Genomic DNA, 21084 nt, shown 5'->3' with positions numbered 1-21084 from the left:
AGGCAGCCCATCTGCTGGGGAAGGAAATCAGTGTAACACCAGTGGAGAAGGGGGGCAGGTGGGGGAATCGGGGAGGAGGCTCCAAGACTCTTCGCCGGAGACCAGCGGAGAGAGTACGGGTACTCCGCTGCCCACACCCTCCCTGCGCAGAAGACTTCCGCGCAGGGAGAGTAGGTGGAGACTTGGCGTCAAACAACTTTTATGCTGGAAAAGGTTTAAGAAACGCCCACTGACGGATTCTGCCAGCGACTGAGACAGTCACGATGCTGGAGGCTGCTCAGTCAGAAAGGGTTAACCAGGTAACCTAGCCAGGAGTGGCGGCAACTTACGCACGAGCAACCCCTAAACCCATTACACATCATTACATGTCTTTAGGCACTAGGCAAAATCCTTCTTTACCCAGGCCTTGAGCCATTAAACGATCTATGTGGGGGGAGGGACTCGTTATTTATTGTTATTTTATTATTATGCTGCATAAATTACGTTCTTCATGTTGTACACCACTCTGGGATCCTTGGATAAAGGATGGTATATAAACCAAATAAATAAGAATGAATATATGCGAATGTTGCCAAATAAACTCACATTTAGTGGGAATGGGCCAACCATGAAATTATTCGGGCATATACCGTATTTTTTGCTCTATAAGACTCCCTTTTTCCCTCCTAAAAAGTAAGGGGAAAGGTGTGTGCGTCTTATGGAGCGAATGCAGGCTGCGCAGCTATCCCAGAAGCCAGAACAGCAAGAGGGATTGCTGCTTTCACTGCACAGCGATCCCTCTTGCTGTTCTGGCTTCTGAGATTCAGAATATTTTTTTTTCTTGTTTTCCTCCTCCAAAGACTAGGTACGTCTTGTGGTGTGGTGTGTCTTATAGAGCGAAAAATACGGTACATCACAAATGGCCTCCAAGCTGAAGCAAAGTCAGAGAGGTCTGCATCCCCCCTGTTTGCATAGTTGGGAGGGACCCTGAGGGTCATCCAGATGAACCCCCGCTTCGTTCATCTCGGCGCCAAAGCCCAGTAGCCCCATATATACACATTGATTTCTAGACCCTCCGACTATACACCTTGCAGAATTGGGGGGGCACAGCAGGCACGAGAGAGCTATTTTAAAAGGGGAAAGAAGTAAAAAAAAATAGAACTGTATTCCCTTATCCTGCTGAAAGCAATCAGTCCTTTATGGTAAAGAGCGTTTTGAAAATTTTTATTTTTCCAGTAGCAAACGAGCCGCGCGCACTCTCACTGGGGCCTTCGCTGCATCTGGGACGTGTTTACTCGTATATTTTTAGACAGTTAATGGCAAGGAACCTGAAGCGGCAGAAGGCCCCAAGGAGGGAGGCGTCGGGTGGAGGCCGAGGGAAGGGCAGGAAACAGGCAGAGATGCTCTGCGGTGGACCTGTGGCTCTGGGAATAGTTTTCTGCTGCACTGTCTCGCTTCTCGGAGACAAGAGACCTCCAGGATGATGGGGCCTCACATATGTTGAGCTTCTGCCTCCGTCTTCCACTTCCAAGTTGGAGGGAAAGGCTCTAAAATGCAAACCACGAGGAGGAAAGCTTCCCGAGGTGGCAGGCAGATTTGATTTTGATGACATGTTTCGGGCGTTGTCTGGGACTTTGGACCTTGGCAAGAGGGGCGGCTGCAACCTGTTAGAGATCAGGAACGCGAATGTGCCATTTTACATCTCCCCAAATCAGTCAGCTGATGAAGCCCTGGAGCAGAGGCTGCTGACGTATGTTAGAGATTTTGGAAGACTTCTTCTTTGGCGATCACTCATAGCTGAGTAAGGGGACGCGGGTGGCGCTGTGGGTTAAACCACAGAGCCTAGGACTTGCCGATCAGAAGGTTGGCGGTTCGAATCCCTGTGACGGGGTGAGCTCCCGTTGCTCTGTCCCAGCTCCTGCCAACCTAGCAGTTCAAAAGCACGCCAGTGCAAGTAGATAAATAGGTACCGCTCCGGCAGGAAGGTAAACGGCATTTCTGTCCTCTCTGGTTTCCGCCACAGTGTCCCGTTGCACCAGAAGTGGTTTAGTTCTGCTGGCCACATGACCCAGAAAGCTGTCTGTGGACAAACACTGTCTCCATCAGCCTAAAAGCGAGATGAGCGCCACAACCCCGCATTTGACTGGACCTAACTGTGCAGGGGTCCTTTACCTGTTTACCTTACACTACATTTTTTTTAGATTTGCCCTGAGAGCCTCTTTAAACCTCTTTTGTTGCCCACCAGCATTAACTTTCCAGTCTTAAGTTGCGAGTAGAGTCCTGTAGTTGGTTTGGTTTTAACAGTGAGTCTGTAAGTGACTGTGGAGGCCAATTCTGGACCCACACGTCCTTCCACAGTGGGGACATTGGTTTCCAGGCGGGAGTTGATCACGGTGTGGATTTGCCAAGCGTGCCTTCCTCTTAGCATTTTTCTCCCTTGCGTCCTGAGTTCGAGTGTCTTCAAAGCCTATGACACCTTTGGTATAGGCTGTTCTCCAACTGGAGCGCTCACAGGCCAGTGTTTCCCAGTTGTCGGTCTTTATACGACATTTTTTTAGATTTGCCTTGAGAGAGTCATTAAACCTCTTTTGTTGACCACAAGCATTACACTTTACATTTTAAAGTTTGGAATAGAGTAATTGCTTTGGAAGATGATCATCAGGCATCCGCACAACATGACCAGTCCAACGAAGTTGATGTTGAAGAATCATTGCTTCGACGTGGGTGATCTTTGCTTCTTCCAGTACACTGATATTAGTTTGTCTGTCTTCCCAAGCAGTGGCGTAGCGTGGGTTGTCAGCACCCGGGGCAAGGCAAGTAATTTGTGCCCCTAACCCGTGGATTTGCGCCCCCTAACCCGTGGATTTGCGCCCCCTAACCCTAACCCCCAGACGTTGCGCCCGGTGCAGCCGGCCCCCCCTGCACCCCCACGCTACGGCACTGTTCCCAAGTGATACAGTGGTGCCCCGCAAGACGAATGCCTCGCAAGACGGAAAACTCGCTAGACAAAAGAGTTTTCCGTTTTGGAGGTGCTTCGCAAAACGAATTTCCTATGGGCTTGCTTCGCAAGACGACAAAGTCTTGCGAGTTCCTGCTGGTTTTTTTTCCTCCCCCCCTTTTCTAAGCCGCTAAGCCGCTTATCAGCTGATCTGATCAGCAGATAAGCCGCTAATAGCGCTAATCCGCTAATCCGTCAATGGGCTTGCTTCGCAAGACGAAAAAACCGCTAGACGAAGAGAATCACAGAACGGATTCTTTTCATCTTGCGAGGCACCACTGTATGTAGAATATTTCAGAAGGAATCTCATATTATTGTAGAGTTGGAAGGTGAGCCAAGGGTCATCTAGTCTAACCCCTGCAAGGCAGGAATTCTAGCTGCAGGATCCCTGGCAAATGGAACACTATCAGGAAATGGATTATGTCCAGCTTGAAGGCTTCCCAGAACTATTTGCTATGCCAGTGTTGGTAGCTGGTTATTGCAGTACATCAGAGAGGCGCCCCTGTGTGTCAGGGACTGGTTGGACGCGGAGGAATGGTGGGAGAAACCTGCTGGGGAAGCATCGAGGGAAGAAGGCTCAGAGCCTAAGGAATGGTGGTGGGACAACAATGAGTGGTCACGGGGAGAAGAGGGAGAGGACTGGGAAGAGAAGATGGTGGAAGCTGAACAGAGCTTAGTGAGCTGGGAGAGTTGGCGGCGGAGAGAAGTCCAGAAGAAGGAGAGGATAGAGGCAGAGATGAGTCAGGTTGGTGAAGAGTCACGGCTGTCTCCTTCTCCTGCTGCTGCAACAAGCTCTCCTCACCTCAGTCTCCCAGAACCAAGAGAGGCATGAAAAGGGCGGAAGAGAGATTGGTTGCAAGCAGGCGCAGTCTCCGATTGCTTGGAATAAAACCCTAGAGAAGAGGGGACTTTGGCGGTTGCGGGGAGGTGAGGACGTTCAGTCTCAGCAACTGATTTCATGAGGAAGACCCACCAGGAAGGAATTGCTGTGCTCGTTAGGCCTGACACGCAGCCAAGTCTGTGGAGATTGTGTTTTTGCTAATTAAAAGCTAACTCCGACTTTGAACTGTGTGATTTCCTGGCCAGGTCTTTCTCTGACACTGTGGTCTTCCAGATCCCATTTGGAACCTCCTGCACTTCAAAATTTAGTACTGCTGATTGTTTGCACTTAAGAACATGCCCGTAGACATGCAAAAATACCCGATTAATGCTGTATTTTTTTTGGGGGGGGGCCTTAGATGGAAGGCAGGTGGGGTTCATAACTGGGCTGTCCTCCAAATAAAGAAACATATTGTCAAATGGTAAGAAATTGTCTTGCGGCTGTCAGAATCCTCACCGTTCTTTATCAGAAGACACCATCTGTGTACAGTAGTAAATCTAAGTTGCCCTGTGCGGTTGATGACACTTGTCACAAATAAATCAGCTTTGGAAACAAGGCACTGATCCTTGAAAGGAGGAACAGCTGGTGACACGCCCCCCCCAACAAATACCGTATTTTTCGCCCTATAGGATGCACCTGCCCATAGGACGCACCTAGGTTTTTTTGGGGGGGGGGCGTTCCGGCCAGCAGGCTGCTATCAGCCTAGGGAGCCCTGCGGGAACTCCCGCGGGCTCCCCAATCTTGCTGATAGCTTCCTGAAGCTTGCTTACCGACCCCTCTCGCTTTCCAAGCTTCAGCAAATGCCTGCATTCGCCCCATAGGACGCACACAGATTTCCCCTTCATTTTTGGAGGGGAAAAAGTGCGTCCTAAAGGGCGAAAAATACGGTATTAGACATGAGAGCTAAATGGAGCTAAATGGTCAGACCTCACCTGGAGTACTGTGTCCAGTTCTGGGCACCACAATTCAAGAAGGACACTGACAAACTGGAACGTGTCCAGAGGAGGGCAACCAAAATGGTCAAAGGCCTGGAAACGATGCCTTATGAGGAACGGCTAAGGGAGTTGGGCATGTTTAGCCTGGAGAAGAGGAGGTTAAGGGGTGATATGATAGCCATGTTCAAATATATAAAAGGATGTCACATAGAGGAGGGAGAAAGGTTGTTTTCTGCTGCTCCAGAGAAGCGGACACGGAGCAATGGATCCAAACTACAAGAAAGAAGATTCCACCTAAACATTAGGAAGAACTTCCTGACAGTAAGAGCTGTTTGACAGTGGAATTTGCTGCCAAGGAGTGTGGTGGAGTCTCCTGCTTTGGAGGTCTTTAAGCAGAGGCTTGACAACCATATGTCAGGAGTGCTCTGATGGTGTTTCCTGCTTGGCAGGGGGTTGGACTCGATGGCCCTTGTGGTCTCTTCCAACTCTGTGATTCTATGATTCTATTCTATGATTCTATGTTCCAAGAAAGTGTACCTCTGAATGCAAATGGCTAAGCTGGGGATAATGTTCTGGATGCTTGTGGGCATCTCAGAAACTTCTCCCTGGTCATTGTGGAAAGCAGGATGCTGAAGTAGATGGACCTTTGGCCTGATCCAGCAGGGCAGCCTTATATGTTTTCATGGCTCTTTAATTTTAAAAGCTGATGGCCTGATTATTTTATCTATCATCATTATGAAGCAACGCAGTCCTCCCCACCCTGGTGCCCTCAAGAGGTTTCATCACCCATCTCCATTGGCCTTGGCCAACCATGGAAGTCTGCATCCAAAATACCTGGAGGACAGTCCTGTTCTTTGACTGTCCTACACTTCCCCCCTCCCCTTTAACAGTGACTGTAGCACCCTGGGAAAACAATTCACTATCTTAAGCTCTTTTTCGCAGGGGGACGCTGGAACTGTGAAAGGCGCAGGCCATCCAAATGGTCTCTTGACACGGCTCCAAACCGCACAGTTCCCCTAACATGTAGCTAGACCATTAGTTCAACTCAATGGGCAAGATTGGTTGGGATTTAAGCGAAACTGATTTCAATGGGAAGGGCCCTAGTCAGTGATAGTACACCTGCCCTGCATGTAGAAGGTCTCGGGTTCAGCCTCAATGGCATTTCCAGGGTTGGATTAACTACAACAACAATTTCCCCCCCTTTCTCTGTAACGCACACAATCTTTTTGTTGTTGTTGTTGTTTTTCTGTTTTGTTCCCTACATGGGTACTATTTCTTGTTTCTGTGTCTTATTTGACTCTGCACAATTGTAATTTTGTACTTTTTAATTTTTCAATCAAGAATGTAAAACAAAAATGGTAGGGTAAACAGTCAGTTTAGAGCAGTGGTTCCCAACCTTTTTTTGGCTGTGCTCCACCTAAGCGTCTCTAAAATCCTGATGCGCCCTCCTTGCGAAATACAATTCTTATGACTGTATTCTTCGCTCTATAAGACGCACAAGACCATAAGACGCACCTAGTTTTTGGAGGAGGAAAACAAGAAAAAAATATATTCTGAATCCCAGAAGCCAGAACAGCAAGAGGGATCGCTGTTTTCACAGTGCAGTGATCCCTCTTGCTGTTCTGGCTTCTGGGATAGCTGCGCAGCCTGCATTCGCTCCATAAGACGCACACACATTTCCCCTTACTTTTTAGGAGGGAAAAGGTGAGCCTTATGGAGCGAAAAATACGGTATTCAAAAAGTGAACTCCTATTCACGTGGAGGAAGCTTAAAAGGCCATTAACTGTCAAGAACTCATTCTCGAATTGCCCGCCTTAAAAATCAAACATTTGGTCAGTTTGGGAGTCAAAATGGTTTCAGGGCTGTCTTCCTGTGCTGCTCCAGACATGTGGTCCACATATCTATGTATGTGCTTGGTTGGTACATTTATTATATATATAAGACCTTTTTTTTTTAATTTCAGCTCCTTCCTTTCTAGGCCAAAGAGCTCCGAGTTCTACGACCCTTCCATCGTTTCAGCTTCTCCGAACCGTACGCAACCCCTTGTAAAGTAAAAGAAATCAATGATTAGAGCACCAGCGGCCGTTGGCAGGGGTAAATATTAATTGTGCGTTGCCCACTTCAAAGAAGCGCTTAGTCAGTTTCCGGGGTACCATATCGTGGATGGGCTTTCATGCTACCTGAGTTGGAACTAACAGACTCGATTGCAGCCGCTGAGCCAATTTCCACTTCTCCAACAGTGCTTTTCTTTTCTTAAGAATTAGGTGGGGTGTGTGTGTCATTTTGTCTTATCTCCCTCTGCAGGAAAGCCTCCTGCTGCGTCTGAAGCAGAACGGCAAGCGAAATCATTACACCTTTCAATTGCAGGTGCAGGTATCGTCGCCAGCCAGCTTCGCAAAGCCTTATCTCTGTCTCCTCTGCCTTCTTTCCATTGGGTTGGCAGAGGCCGAGAGAGGTGGGCACAACCATGCCGGCTTCAGGTGTTATCAGTTGGCCACCAATAAGATTCCAGGGAGCGGGGAAGGGGGTTCACAGTTCAGTTGCGATAAGACCTTTCGAAAGCGCGTCTCAAGTCACGCTGGCTGGAAAGGAAGCTTATCCAGCCCTGTTTTAGTGGCTGCATTGGACAGGAGCCAAATCACACTGCCAGGTGAGTCACATGATATGCCCAGCACTGGTTTTATCATGTGCTGACCTTTAAAGGAGCGTCTCCACCCCCATCGTTCAGCCCGGACACTGAGGTCCAGTGCTGAGGGCCTTCTGGTGGTTCCCTCCCTGCGAGAGGTGAGGTTACAGGGAACCAGGCAGAGGGCCTTCTCGGTGGTGGTGCCTGCCCTGTGGAACACCCTCCCAGCAGATGTCAAAGAAATAAATAGCTACAGTGGTACCTTGGGTTACAGATGCTTCAGGTTACAGACTCTGCTAACCCAGAAATAGTACCTCGGCTTAAGAACTTTGCTTCAGGATGAGAACAGAAATTGCGCGGCGGCGGCAGCGGGAGGCCCCATTAGCTAAAGTGGTACCTCAGGTTAAGAACAGGTTCAGGTTAAGAACGAATTAAGTTCTTAACCCGATGTACCACTGTATTTAGAAGACATCTGAAGGCAGCCCTGTTTAGGGAAGTTTTTAATGACTGATGTTTTAATGTGTTTTTATTCTTCTGTTGGAAGCTGCCCAGAGTGGCTGGGGAAACCCAGCCAGATGGGTGAGGTAGAAATAAATTATTATTATTATTATTATTATTATTATTATTATTATTATTATGCCTTAAAAACAGCCTTGACCCTTTAGCATCTCCATCATCCAGCCCGGACACCGAGAAACTTCTGGCAGTTTCTTCACTGCGAGAAGTGAGGTTACAGGAAACCAGGCAGAGGGCTTTCTCATGGTGGTGCCCACCCTGTGGAACGCCCTCCCATCAGGTGTCAAGGAGATAAAACAACTATCTGACTTTTAGAAGACCTCTGAAGGCAGCCCGGTTTAGGGAAGTTTTTAATGTTTAATGCTGTATCAAGTTTTCAATATTTGGTTGGAAGCCGCCCAGAGTGGCTGGGGAAACCCAGCCAGATGGGCGGGGTATAAATAATAAATTCTTATTATTCTCCTCCTCCTCCTCCTCCTCCTCCTCCTCCTCCTCCTCCTCCTCCTCCTCCTCCTCCTTCGTCTTCTTCTTCTTCTTGTGTCACCCACTCATCCCACTAACCCCTACCTTTATGCCTTACCCAGCCCTCACAGATCCTTCAGGATGGTGATTTGGAGCATTACAAATAGTCCTCCAGAAGCTGCGTGACGACAGCCTTCCGTTTTTCTGTATATAGGAAGATAGCTTTTTCTCATTATGTGGCTATGGAATCATGAGACTTAACTGCCTAGCGTAGCTCAATGCAGATGGGAACTTAAAAGATAAGCAGAAGTAAAGCAAGGCACAAGTTGGGCAAGAGTTTTAAATAGAACACGAGGGTTTTGGAGAAGGATTGTGTGCCAAATGTCTAAATGAGGAATCTAGGGTCAGGACGCGGTGAGCAGATCTGCTGATCGGGCTGGAAACCAAGGCAAGGTAGTGGGTGAAAAGTTAGCACAAACAAAGATTTGGGCAGCCGATCAGAAAGTGATTTCTCTAAATAATAATAATAATAATAATAATAATAATAATAATAATAATAATAATAATAATAATAATAATAATAATAATAATAATTTATTATTTGTACCCTGCCCATCTGGCTGGGTTTCCCCAGCCATTCTGGGCGGCTTCCACAAATACAGTGGTGCCTCGCAAGACGAAATTAATCTGTTCCGCGAGTCTCTTCGTCTTGCGGTTTTTTCGTCTTGCGAAGCACGGCTATTAGCGGCTTAGCGGCTTAGCGGCTATTAACGGCTTAGCGGCTTTAAGAAAAAGGAAACAAACTCGCAAGAACTCGCAAGACGTTTCATCTTGCGAAGCAAGCCCATAGGGAAATTCGTCTTGCGGAACGACTCAAAAAACGGAAAACTCTTTCGTCTTGCACGTTTTTCGTCTTGCGAGGCATTCGTCTTGCGAGATACCACTGTACCAAAAATACACTAATATGTCATACATTAAAAACTTCCCTGAACAGGGCTGCCTTAAGATGTATTCTGAATGTCAGGTAGTTGTTGTTCTCTTTGACATCTGGTGGGAGGGTGTTCCACAGGGCGGGTGCCACTACCGAGAAGGCCCTCTGCCTGATTCCCTGTAGCTTTGCTTCTCGCAATGAGGGAACCGCCAGAAGGCCCTCGGAGCTGGACCCTCAGTGTCCGGGCAGAACGATGGTGGTGGAGACGCTCCTTCAGGTGTACAGGACCGAGGCCGTTTAGGGCTTTAAAGGTCAACACCAACACTTTGAATTGTGCTCAGAAATGTACTGGGAGCCAATGTAGGTCTTTCAAGACCGGTGTTATGTGGTCCCGGCGGCCACTCCCAGTCACCAGTCTAGCTGCTGCATTCTGGATTAGTTGTAGTTTCCGAGTCACCTTCAAAGGTAGCCCCACACAGAGCGCATTGCAGTAGTCTAAGCGGGAGATAACTAGAGTATGCACCACTCTGGCCAGACAGTCCGCGGGCAGGTAGGGTCTCAGCCTGCGTACCAGATGGAGCTGGTAGACAGCTGCCCTGGACACAGAACTGACCTGCGCCTCCATGGACAGCTGTGAGTCCAAAATGACTCCCAGGCTGCGCACCTGGTCCTTCAGGGGCACAGTTACCCCATTCAGGACCAGGGAATCCTCCACACCCGCCCGCCCCCATCCCCCCAAAACAGTACTTCTGTCTTGTCAGGATTCAACCTCAATCTGTTAGCCGCCATCCATCCTCCAACCGCCTCCAGACACTCACACAGGACCTTCACCGCCTTCACTAGTTCTGATTTGAAAGAGAGGTAGAGGTAGATGGAAGGAGATAGGGAAAGGCTCTGGTAGATGGAGACAGGTTATTTTTTGAAGTAGGGAGAAGGGTGAGATCTGGACCAGAGGAGCTAACTCAGTGCAGAAGAGGAAGAAGAAACCCTGCCCAGGGCGGACTAGTAAGCATACAGAAATATAGCACAATGCCTTATAGCAAATCAGACAGTTGTTTCATATAGCTCCATGTTGTCTACACTGATGGGAAACAGCTCTCCGGATTTCAAGCAGTCGGAATGGACACTATCTAGTCCAACTCCCCACAAGGCAGGAATCTCAGCTAAAGCATCCATGACAGATGGCCAGCCAAACTCTGCTTAAAATCCTCCAGAGAAGAAGAATCTACAACAGGCATAGGCAAACTCCGCCCCTCCAGATGTGTGGTCCTGTTAGCTAGGGATGATGGGAATTGTAGTCCCAAACATCTGGAGGGCTGGAGTTTGCCTATGCCTGGTCTACAATCTCCTGAGGGAGACTGTTCCCCTGTTGAACAGCTCTGTCAGAAAGTTCTTCCTAATGCTTAGGCAGAATCTTGTAATCAGAAGCCATGGGTTCAAATCCTACCCTCCAGAGCAGGAAAAAACAATCTTGCTCCATCTTCCATGGCAAAGCCCTTGAGATATTTGAAGATGGCTATTATATCTCAGTTCAATCTCCTCTTTTTCAGGTTCAACATACTCAGCTCCTTCAACTGTTCCTCATAAGGCTTGGCTGGGTTTTTTAAGCCATTTAGCTTGGTGGCCTTCACTGCCTCTTGTGGGAGGGCGTTCTGTAGTTTAACTATACACTTGCATGAAGAAGCATTTTCTTATATTTGTCCCAAATCTTCCAAAGTTCAGGACGTGGGTGGCGCTGTGGGTTAAACCACAGAACCTAGGACTTGCCAATCAGAAGTCCGGCGGTTCAAATCCCCGCGACAGAGTGAGCTCCCGTTGCTCGGTCCCTGCTCCTGCCAACCTAGCAGTTTGAAAGCACGTCAAAGTGCAAGTAGATAAATAGGTACCGCTCCGGCGGGAAGGTAAACGGCATTTCCGTGCGCTGCTCTGGTTCTCCAGAAGTGGTTTAGTCATGCTGGCCACATGACCCGGAAGCTGTAAGCCGGCTCCCTCCGCCAATAAAGCGAGATGAGCGCCGCAACCCCAGAGTAGGCCACGACTGGACCTAATGGTCAGGGGTCCCTTTACCTTCCAAAGTTCAGCTCCATTGGATGTCCGTGAAATCTGAGATCCAATGACATCCGAGTACTTTGTCCAGCGTAACCCGGATAGGCTACTGCCTTCATGTCCTCGTTGTAGAGGGAGAGGCCAAGCAGTATATAAACAGAAACAAGGTTTTGCTGCACACACTGGGAAGTTCCTGTTTTCATAGGAATCATAGGGTTAGAATCATAGGATCGTCAAGTTGGAAGGGACCCTGAGGATCATCTAGTCCAACCCCCTGCAAGGCAGGAATATACAGATGTCCCTTACGGGGATTGAACCTGCAACCTTGGTGTTATCAGCACCACAATCTACCCAACTGAGCTATCCAAGGTTCACCTGTGAAATGTCAGAGGATATGAGGCAGGAACCCATGCTAGAAATTCAACACAAGTTGCTAAGAGAGAATATTATGAAAATGATGTATAGGTGGTACATGACCCCAGTCAAGCTTGCAAAAATATACCATTTGCCCGATAACAAATGTTGGAAATGTAAAGAGATTGAAGGTACATTTTTTCACCTTTAGTGGACGTGCCCAAGGATCAAGGTCTTCTGGGAAATGATATATAATGAACTGAAAAAGGTATTTAAATATACTTTCCCGAAGAAACCAGAGGCCTTTCGCCTGGGCATAGTGGACCAATCGGTGTTAAAGATGGATAGAACCTTTTTTATGTATGCCACAGCAGCAGCAAGAATCCTCATCGCAAAGCATTGGAAGACACAAGACTTACCCACCATGGAAGACTGGCAGATGCAACTAATAGACTACATGGAGATGGCGGAAATGACTGGCAGAATCCGAGACCAGGGAGAAGAGTAGGTGGAGGAAGATTGGAGGAAATTTAAAATTTATTTGCAGAAATATTGTAAAATTTTTGAATGTTGATGACATTGAAATGAACCGCAGGGGTTCTAGCAACAAGGTAAAATGTAAGATTAGATCAATAATGGATAAATTAATAGGATATGAATTTGCTGAATTAATTCTTAAAAGGGATACAAGAACGGGAGACGTGAGGAAGTCGGGAAAATAAGTTAATTGGAGATGTCAAATTAAGAAAGAGAGAATTTTTGTTTTTTGTTATTATATGTGTTTTTATCTCTTTTTTTCTTTTTTTCCTTTTTTTCCCTCTCGTTGTATTTAATGTTCGTACTTCTGTATTGTATTTTGTGATTTTGTATTCTTTTTGTTTTTGTATTTTTTCTTGAATTTTTTCTTATTTGTTAAAATCCAATAAAATATTTATAAAAAAAAATAAATACAAATTCAACACAAGTTACTCCGGCGGCATGTAAGGACGACTTCATCTTCTGATGTTTCTCGCTGCTATTGTAGGAGTGTGATGATTATTCATCGTTTACATCACTCCAAAATAGAAGATTAAAATGGAACGTCCGTGCTCATAAACCCGACATTCTACGAGTCTCGAGTGGCTGCTATGCTGTCTTCGCGAGTCTCTGTTGCATGGACACCAGCAGAATGCAAAACCTCCCTCTGGCAGTGATCATGTTATTGTTATTATCTCTGAAGGAATGTGTAATGAAAGGGGGAGAAAGATACCCATCTCCTTTAAAGAGGGAAGAAGAACAATAGATTATGATTTTCGGTTGCGTTAACCCATGGGTAGGCAAACATGGGTAGGCAAACAGGGATGCGGGTGGCGCTGTGGGTTAAACCACAGAGCCTAGGACTTGCTGATCAGAAGGTTGGCGGTTCGAATCCCCGCGACGGGGTGAGCTCCCGTTGCTCCGTCCCTGCTCCAGTTCGAAAGCACATCAAAGTGCAAGTAGATAAATGGATACCATTCCAGCGGGAAGGTAAACGGCGTTTCCGTGCGCTGCTCTGGTTCGCCAGAAGCGGCTTAGTCATGCTGGCCACATGACTGTACACCGGCTGTACAAGCTGTACACCTGCTCCCTTGGCCAATAAAGTGAGATGAGCGCCGCAACCCCTGAGTCGTTCACGACTGGGCCTAATGGGCAGGGGTCACTTTACCTTTACCTTTAGGGTTACCTTTACCTTTAGGCAAACTAAGGCCCAGGGGCCGGATCCGGCCCAACTGCCTTCTAGATCTGGCCCACAGACGGTCCAGGAATTAGCATGTTTTTACATGAGTAGAATGTGTCCTTTTATTTAAAATGCATCTCTGGGTTATTTGTGGGGCCTGCCTGGTGTTTTTACATGAGTAAAAGGTGTGCTTTTATTTAAAATGCATCTCTGGGTTATTTGTGGGGCATAGGAATTTGTTCATTATTTTTCCCCCAATATATAATCCAACCCCCCACAAGATCTGAGGGACAGTGGACCGGCCCCCTGCTGAAAAAGTTTGCTGACCCCTGCAGTTAACCGAAGGCCCAGCTTGCAACTCACAGGAAATTAAAATCTTGCTGTCCTCAGCACTGGTTAGGCGACAGCTGAGTGAACAAGTTTGCATTTGGGATTTGGTGATTCGAAGAACGACATCGACAGACTCAGGGATGCTCAGTGTTCAGCAGCAAAAGCGGTTAGAAATCTGGAAGAGAAGATAGCCAAATGCAAAGAAAAGCGTGTGTCCTAGCCTTCGGGAAGGGAAATGCCGTATTTTTCGCTCTATAAGACGCACCAGACCACAAGACGCACCTAGTTTTTGGAGAAGGAAAACAAGAAAGAAAATATTCTGAATCTCAGAAGCCAGAACAGCAAGAGGGATCGCTGTGCAGTGAAAGCAGCGATCCCTCTTGCTGCTCTGGCTTCTGGGATAACTGCGCAGCCTGCATTCGCTCCATAAGACGCATACATATTTCCCCTTACTTTTTAGGAGGGAAAAAGTGAGTCTTATAGAGCAAAAAATATGGTAGTTAAGAGGTTTCTCTGAAAGCACTTTGAAAGACAGCACCACAGAAAAGCAACAGCTGAAGGAACTTTCTGACAGTAAGAGCTATTCAATAGTGGCCTGGGCTTTCTTTGACTTGTGCCTATTGCACAAAATCTAGCTACACAAGGAAGGTTGCAATCCTCGACACACCTGGGGCTGAGTACACACTTGACTTTTAAAGCACCCCCCCCAAAAAAAAAAGATAATTGGAATTATAGATTACCCTTCACAGAGCTACAGAGTGGCTGGGGAAACCCAACCAGATGGGCAGGGTATAAAGAATAAATTATTATTATTATTATTACAATTTCCAGCATTTTAAACAAATATAGGATTCTTAGTGGTGGTAAGGATTTGCTGAAAGGTGTGGGGTGTGCACAGCCTGGAAGCAAGTCCCATCAACCTAGCGGGGCTTATTTTTGAGTTAACATGTACAGAATTGCACTGCCTGTCTCCTTTGCAGTGTTTGTTAAAAGCTTCCTGTTTGCTGGTTCTGGCCATTGTATTGCTTCACTGCTGAGGAACAGTATTGAATTGTCCCTGAATTAGGCATAATAATACAGTCATACCTCGGGTTACAGACACTTCAGGTTGCGTTTTTTTTGGGTTACGGACCGCCGAAACCCATTCCGGTACCTTGGTCACGCATGCGTAGAAGTGCAAAATCACACTTTGCGCATGCACAGAAGCACCGAATCGCAACCCGCGTGTGCGCAGACGTGGCCCTGCAGGTTGTGAACGCTGTGGGTTGCGAACGTGCCTCCCACACAGATCATGTTCGCAATCCGAGCATCCACTGTAATAATAATAGTAATAACAACAACAACTGCATCAATAGGAGTATAGCATCTAGATCAAGGGAAGTAATAGTGCCACTGTATTCTGCTCTGGTCAGACCTCACCTGGAGTACTGTGTCCAGTTCTGGGCACCACAGTTCAAGAAGGACAAACTGGAACGTGTCCAGAGGAGGGCAACCAAAATGGTCAAAGGCCTGGAAACGATGCCTTATGAGGAACGGCTAAGGGAGCTGGGCATGTTTAGCCTGGAGAAGAGGAGGTTAAGGGGTGATATGATAGCCATGTTCAAATATAGAAAAGGATGTCATATAGAGGAGGGAGAAAGGTTGTTTTCTGCTGCTCCAGAGAAGCGGACACGGAGCAATGGATCCAAACTACAAGAAAGAAGATTCCACCTAAACATTAGGAAGAACTTCCTGACAGTAAGAGCTGTTCGACAGTGGAATTTTCTGCCAAGGAGTGTGGTGGACTCTCCTACTTTGGAGGTCTTTAAGCAGAGGCTTGACAACCATATGTCAGGAGTGCTCTGATGGTGTTTCCTGCTTGGCAGGGGGTTGGACTCGATGGCCCTTGTGGTCTCTTCCAACTCTATGATTCTATGAACTTATTATTTATATCCCGCCGATCTAGCTGGGTTTCCCCAGCCACTCTGGGCGGCTTCCAACCAAATATTGAAAACATGATACAGCATTAAACATTAAAAACTTCCCTAAACAGGACTGCCTTCAGAGGTCTTCTGAAAGCATCTCTTCCACCAATGGCTTCGAGTTACAAGAATGGAGATCCCAACTCAACGTCAGGAAGAACTTTCTGACAGTAAGAACTGCTTGACGATGGAACGGTCTCCCTCGAGAGGTTATGGAATCTCCTTCCGGGGAGGTTGGACGACTGCATATTAGGGGGTCTTCAGCTGCATTTCAGGGGGTCAGACTAGATGACCCTTGGTGTCATTTGTAAGATACGTTGCCACTCTTAATATTAAAAGCTGCACTCTGCCATCAGAGCTCATTAACTCAGCAAGTAATTGCTCGTTAATGCAGCAATTCCCCTAGGAGCAGTGGCAGATTTGCATATAGGATGAGTTGGCTGCAACCTCTTAAACTAAGGGGGGGGGATGTGTCTCAGACTCTTCCCAAAAAGAGAGAGGCATATTTCACTATCTGCGTCCTGTTGCTTAGTAACATGAAAGACATGGTGTATGAGTCTATGGCTATATAGCAGTTGCAGAAGTGCGTACTTACTGTTTAGTATTCAGATATCTGTCTGTCATTACAGTTACAGGTAGGTAGCCGTGTTGGTCTGCCGTAGTCGAAACAAAATAAAAAAATTCCTTCCAAAAGCACCTTAGAGACCAACTAAGTTTCATAGAATCATAGAATCATAGAGTTGGAATAGACCACAAGGGCCTTGGCAGCGGGTTGGACTCGATGGCCCTTGTGGTCTCTTCCAACTCTATGATTCTATGATTCTATGAGTCCAACCCCCTGCCAAGCAGGAAACACCATCAGAGCACTCCTGACATATGGTTGTCAAGCCTCTGCTTAAAGACCTCCAAAGGAGGAGACTCCACCACACTCCTTGGCAGCAAATTCCACTGTCGAACAGCTCTTACTGTCAGGAAGTTCTTCCTAATGTTTAGGTGGAATCTTCTTTCTTGTAGTTTGGATCCATTGCTCCGTGTCCGCTTCTCTGGAGCAGTAGAAAACAACCTTTCTCCCTCCTCTATATGACATCCTTTTATATATTTGAACATGGCTATCATATCACCCCTTAACCTCCTCTTCTCCAGGCTAAACATGCCCAGCTCCCTTAGCCGTTCCTCATAAGGCATCGTTTCCAGGCCTTTGACCATTTTGGTTGCCCTCCTCTGGACACGTTCATTTGTCAGTGTCCTTCTTGAACTGTGGTGCCCAGAACTGGACACAGTACTCCAGGTGAGGTCTGACCAGAGCAGAATACAGTGGCACTATTACTTCCCTTGATCTAGATGCTATACTCCTATTGATGCAGCCCAGAATTGCATTGGCTTTTTTAGCTCCCGCGTCACACTGTTGGCTCATGTCAAGTTTTTGGTCAACCAAGACTCCTAGATCCTTTTCACATGTACTGCTCTCAAGCCAGGTGTCACCCATCTTGTATATGTGCCTCTCATTTTTTTGCCCAAGTGCAATACTTTACATTTCTCCCTGTTCATCTTGTTTGTTTTGGCCCAGTTTTCTAATCTGTCAAGGTTGTTTTGAAGTGTGATCCTGTCCTCTGGGGTGTTAGCCACCCCTCCCAGTTTGGTGTCATCTGCAAATTTGATCAGGATGCCCTTGAGTCCATCATCCAAGTCGTTGATAAAGATGTTGAATAAGATCGGGCCCAAGACAGAACCCTGTGGCACCCCACTAGTCACTCTTCTCCAGGATGAAGAGGAACCATTGATGAGCACTCTTTGGGTTCGGTCAGTCAGCCAGTTACAAATCCACTGAGTGGTAGCAGAGTCAAGACCGCATTTTACCAGCTTCTTTACAAGAATATCATGGGAAAGATGTTGGCTTTTTGCAGTATGGTAGCGCTGCAGAGAGCTTGCTGGGGAGACCATGCATTAAAAAAGGGAGGACTCAAAAAGTACTTAAAGAAGGTTTTAATAAGAAAAACAAAAACTCCATTTACACTAAATACATCAACAAACCAGACCCAACCACCAACCCATCCCCCAGGGTAATGGGAGAGCTAGGTGCTGCTCCTTATATACTCTACCCAATTGCTGACAGTTTAATCAGTATAACTCAGCAGCACCTGCTATGTTTCACAGCTGTAAAGCTGGGTCTCGTTATCTTGCTCTGCCCTTGCTCCGGCCCCTTAAAGACATACACATGGAGTGGAACAATGATGAACCTTTACATTGAAAGAAACCATTCAACATTTCCCCTGCGGTTCATCATTGTGGAACAAAAACATAAAGCATACTTTGTACATGTTTTTCATGTGTAACCTTTGGAAATGCCTTGCTGAAATCAAGGTAGGCTACATCCACTGCGTTCCCTTCATCTACCAGGCTTGTAATTCTGTCAAAAAACAAGATCAGGTTAGTCTGACATGACTTATTTTTCAGAAATCCATGCTGACTATTGGTGATCACAGCATTCCTTTCTAGGTGCTCACAGACTGTTTGCTTAATGATCTGCTCCAGAATCTTCCCTGGTATTGATGTCAGACTGACTGGGCGTTTGTTCTTGGTATGAGCTTTCGTGTGCATGCACATGAAGAAGGTATCTGAAGAAGTGTGCATGCACACAAATGCTCATACCAATAACAAACTTAGTTGGTCTCTAAGGTGCCACTAGAAGGAATTTTTTTATCATTATAGTATGTGTTTTGAGAACAAGCGAGAATTCTTTGATATCATTGTGACTCACAATAATATTAGGGCTGCCTAATATTTTCCTGGGGGAATTTCCAAAAGGTGACACTTTGTCCTGGATCTTCAGCAAGCAAACCCAAAAATTGGGGCAGCACACGGAAATGCAGTTTACCTTCCTGCCAGAGCGGTACCTATTTATCTACTTGCACTGGCATGCTTTCGAACTGCTAGGTTGGCAGGAGCTGGGACCGAGCAATGGGAGCTCACCCCGTCGCAGGGATTCGAACTGCCGACCTTTTGATCAGCAAGCCTTAGGCTCAGTGGTTTAACCCACAGCGTCCCCACAGTGCCATCCACGTTGAATATTATGCCCCAAATCTCTCGCCCAGTGTATCATTACAGATTTAACTTGCTCATCTTTTGTATGCTATTCCAAGAGCAATTTGTACATTTTCGAAAGTAATTTTGTATTATTTCCCTTGACCTGTGTTATTCAACTGAGCTGAATAGGTTCCAAAAGGCAGCAGTCTGATTGGTCCTAGAGCAATAGGGTCCAGAATGCAGCAGCCTGATTGGTCGTAGAACAATAGGATTCAGAATGCAGCAGTCTGATTGGTCCTAGAACAATAGGGTCCAGAATGCAGCAGTCTGATTGGTCCACAGGAGCCACTCAATCCAGCTCCAGGTGGAAGTGAATCCACAACCTGATTGGCCTATAGGTGAATCCCACAATTAGCCAATCACGTGGGGCCCATTGTGTAAATAATGTATATAAGGCAGACATCCTGGGGGAACTTCCATTCCTCCTCAACACTATGATGAATAAAGAGCATGAAATCCACTCTCGACTCCGAGTATATTTCAACCTGGGTCTCCACTTATTTTTGGTCCTATCTCTCTTTTACATGGGGAAACATTCAGCCACACAATTGATCCCCAGGAAGTCCATTCAATGGGAAGCTTCTCAACCTCTAGTCACCTGGCCATCTGAGAGGGAGGAAAGATAAAGACTCTGCACATTGACCAGATGTCTGAAGTCCAGTGTAATAAATGAGCCCCTGGAAGATGATAGCGGAGAGACCTTTGGCCTGTGTTTTCCAAGCAAGATGGCAGGCTGTGATTTATGACTGCGTGGAGAAACTTGCTCTTGGGTTCAAAGTAAGTCTTGAGGGTTAACGGACCAAGGCGAATGACCCTGTAAGAGGGGTGAGTGAGAGGAAGGCAGTTCGTGCTTTAGAAAACAGCGAGAAACTTCCCCTCTAAAAAGATTAGCAACAAGATTGGCTCCATATTGTGGAGAGGTCAAACATTGACATGGGTCCCCAAGGGGATTTTCCCTTGGGAAATGGGGTTGGCCTCTGTGAGATCAGGATTCTAGATCAGATGGCCTTTGGCCTGATCTAGCCGGCATAGAATAGAATAGAATAGAATAGAATAGAATAGAATAGAATAGAATAGAATCATAGAGTTGGAAGAGACCACAAGGGCCATCGAGTCCAACCCCCTGCCAAGCAGGAAACACCATCAGAGCACTCCTGACATATGGTTGTCAAGCCTCTGCTTAAAGACCTCCAAAGTAGGAGACTCCACCACACCTCCTTGGCAGCAAATTCCACTGTCGAACAGCTCTTACTGTCAGGAAGTTCTTCCTAATGTTTAGGTGGAATCTTCTTTCTTGTAGTTTGGCTCCGTTGCTCCGTGTCCGCTTCTCTGGAGCAGCAGAAAACAACCTTTCTCCCTCCTCTATGTGACATCCTTTTATATATTTGAACATGGCTATCATATCACCCCTTAACCTCCTCTTCTCCAGGCTAAACATGCCCAGCTCCCTTAGCCGTTCCTCATAAGGCATCGTTTCCAGGCCTTTGACCATTTTGGTTGCCCTCCTCTGGACACGTTCCAATGCATGCTCCTCTTATCTGAATTAAACTATTGGATTCACTTCCCTCAAGGGGTAGCGATGGCCACCGGTTTGTATGGCTTTAAAAGAGATCAAAACCATGAGTAGGCAAACTAAGGCCCGGGGGCCAGATCTGGCCCAATCACCTTCTAAAGCTGGCTTGCAGATGGTCTGGGAATCAGCGTGTTTTTACATGAGTAGAATGTGTCCTTTTATTTAAAATGTATCTCTGGGTTATTTGTGGGGCATAGGAATCCGTTCATTTTTATTTTTTAAAAAATATAGTCCGCCCCCCCCACAAGATCTGAGGGACAGTGGACCAGCCCCCTGCTGAAAAAGTTTGCCAACCCCTGATCTAAACAAATCGATACAGTGGTACCTCGGGTTAAGAACTTAATTCACTCTGGAGGTCCGTTCTTAACCTGAAACTGTTCTTAACCTGAGGTAACACTTTAGCTAATGGGGCCGCCTGCTGCCGTTGCACTGCTGGAGCACAATATCTGTTCTCACCTTGCCAACAAAGGTCCGTATAGTTCAAGCTCTGGTTTTCCCAGTAGTGATGTATGGAAGTGAGAGCGGGACCATAAAGAAGGCTGATGGCCGAAGAATGGATGCTTTTGAATTCTGGTGCTGGAGGAGACTCTTGAGAGTCCCATGGACTGCAAGAAGATCAAACCTATCCATTCTGAAGGAAATCAGCCCTGAGTGCTCACTGGAAGGACAGATCCTGAAGCTGAGGCTCCAAGACTTTGGCCACCTCATGAGAA

The 21084-nt window shown here is 46.7% G+C and overlaps 1 long non-coding RNA gene across 1 annotated transcript in view; it reads left to right on the top strand.

Annotated features, from left to right (window-relative positions):
- The window catches only part of LOC308569732, a 317777-nt gene extending 301312 nt beyond the window's left edge, over positions 1-16465 (top strand). Inside the window, exon 3 of the long non-coding RNA XR_014000766.1 lies at positions 16429-16465. This is a non-coding gene — a long non-coding RNA (uncharacterized lncRNA). The remainder of the gene's footprint in view (positions 1-16428) is intronic.
- Positions 16466-21084: the final 4619 nt, after the last annotated feature.

Source organism: Podarcis bocagei (assembly GCF_964188305.1).
Source record: "Podarcis bocagei genome assembly, chromosome: 12".
Taxonomy (NCBI): domain Eukaryota; kingdom Metazoa; phylum Chordata; class Lepidosauria; order Squamata; family Lacertidae; genus Podarcis; species Podarcis bocagei.
This window is presented reverse-complemented; position numbering and strand designations above follow the sequence as displayed.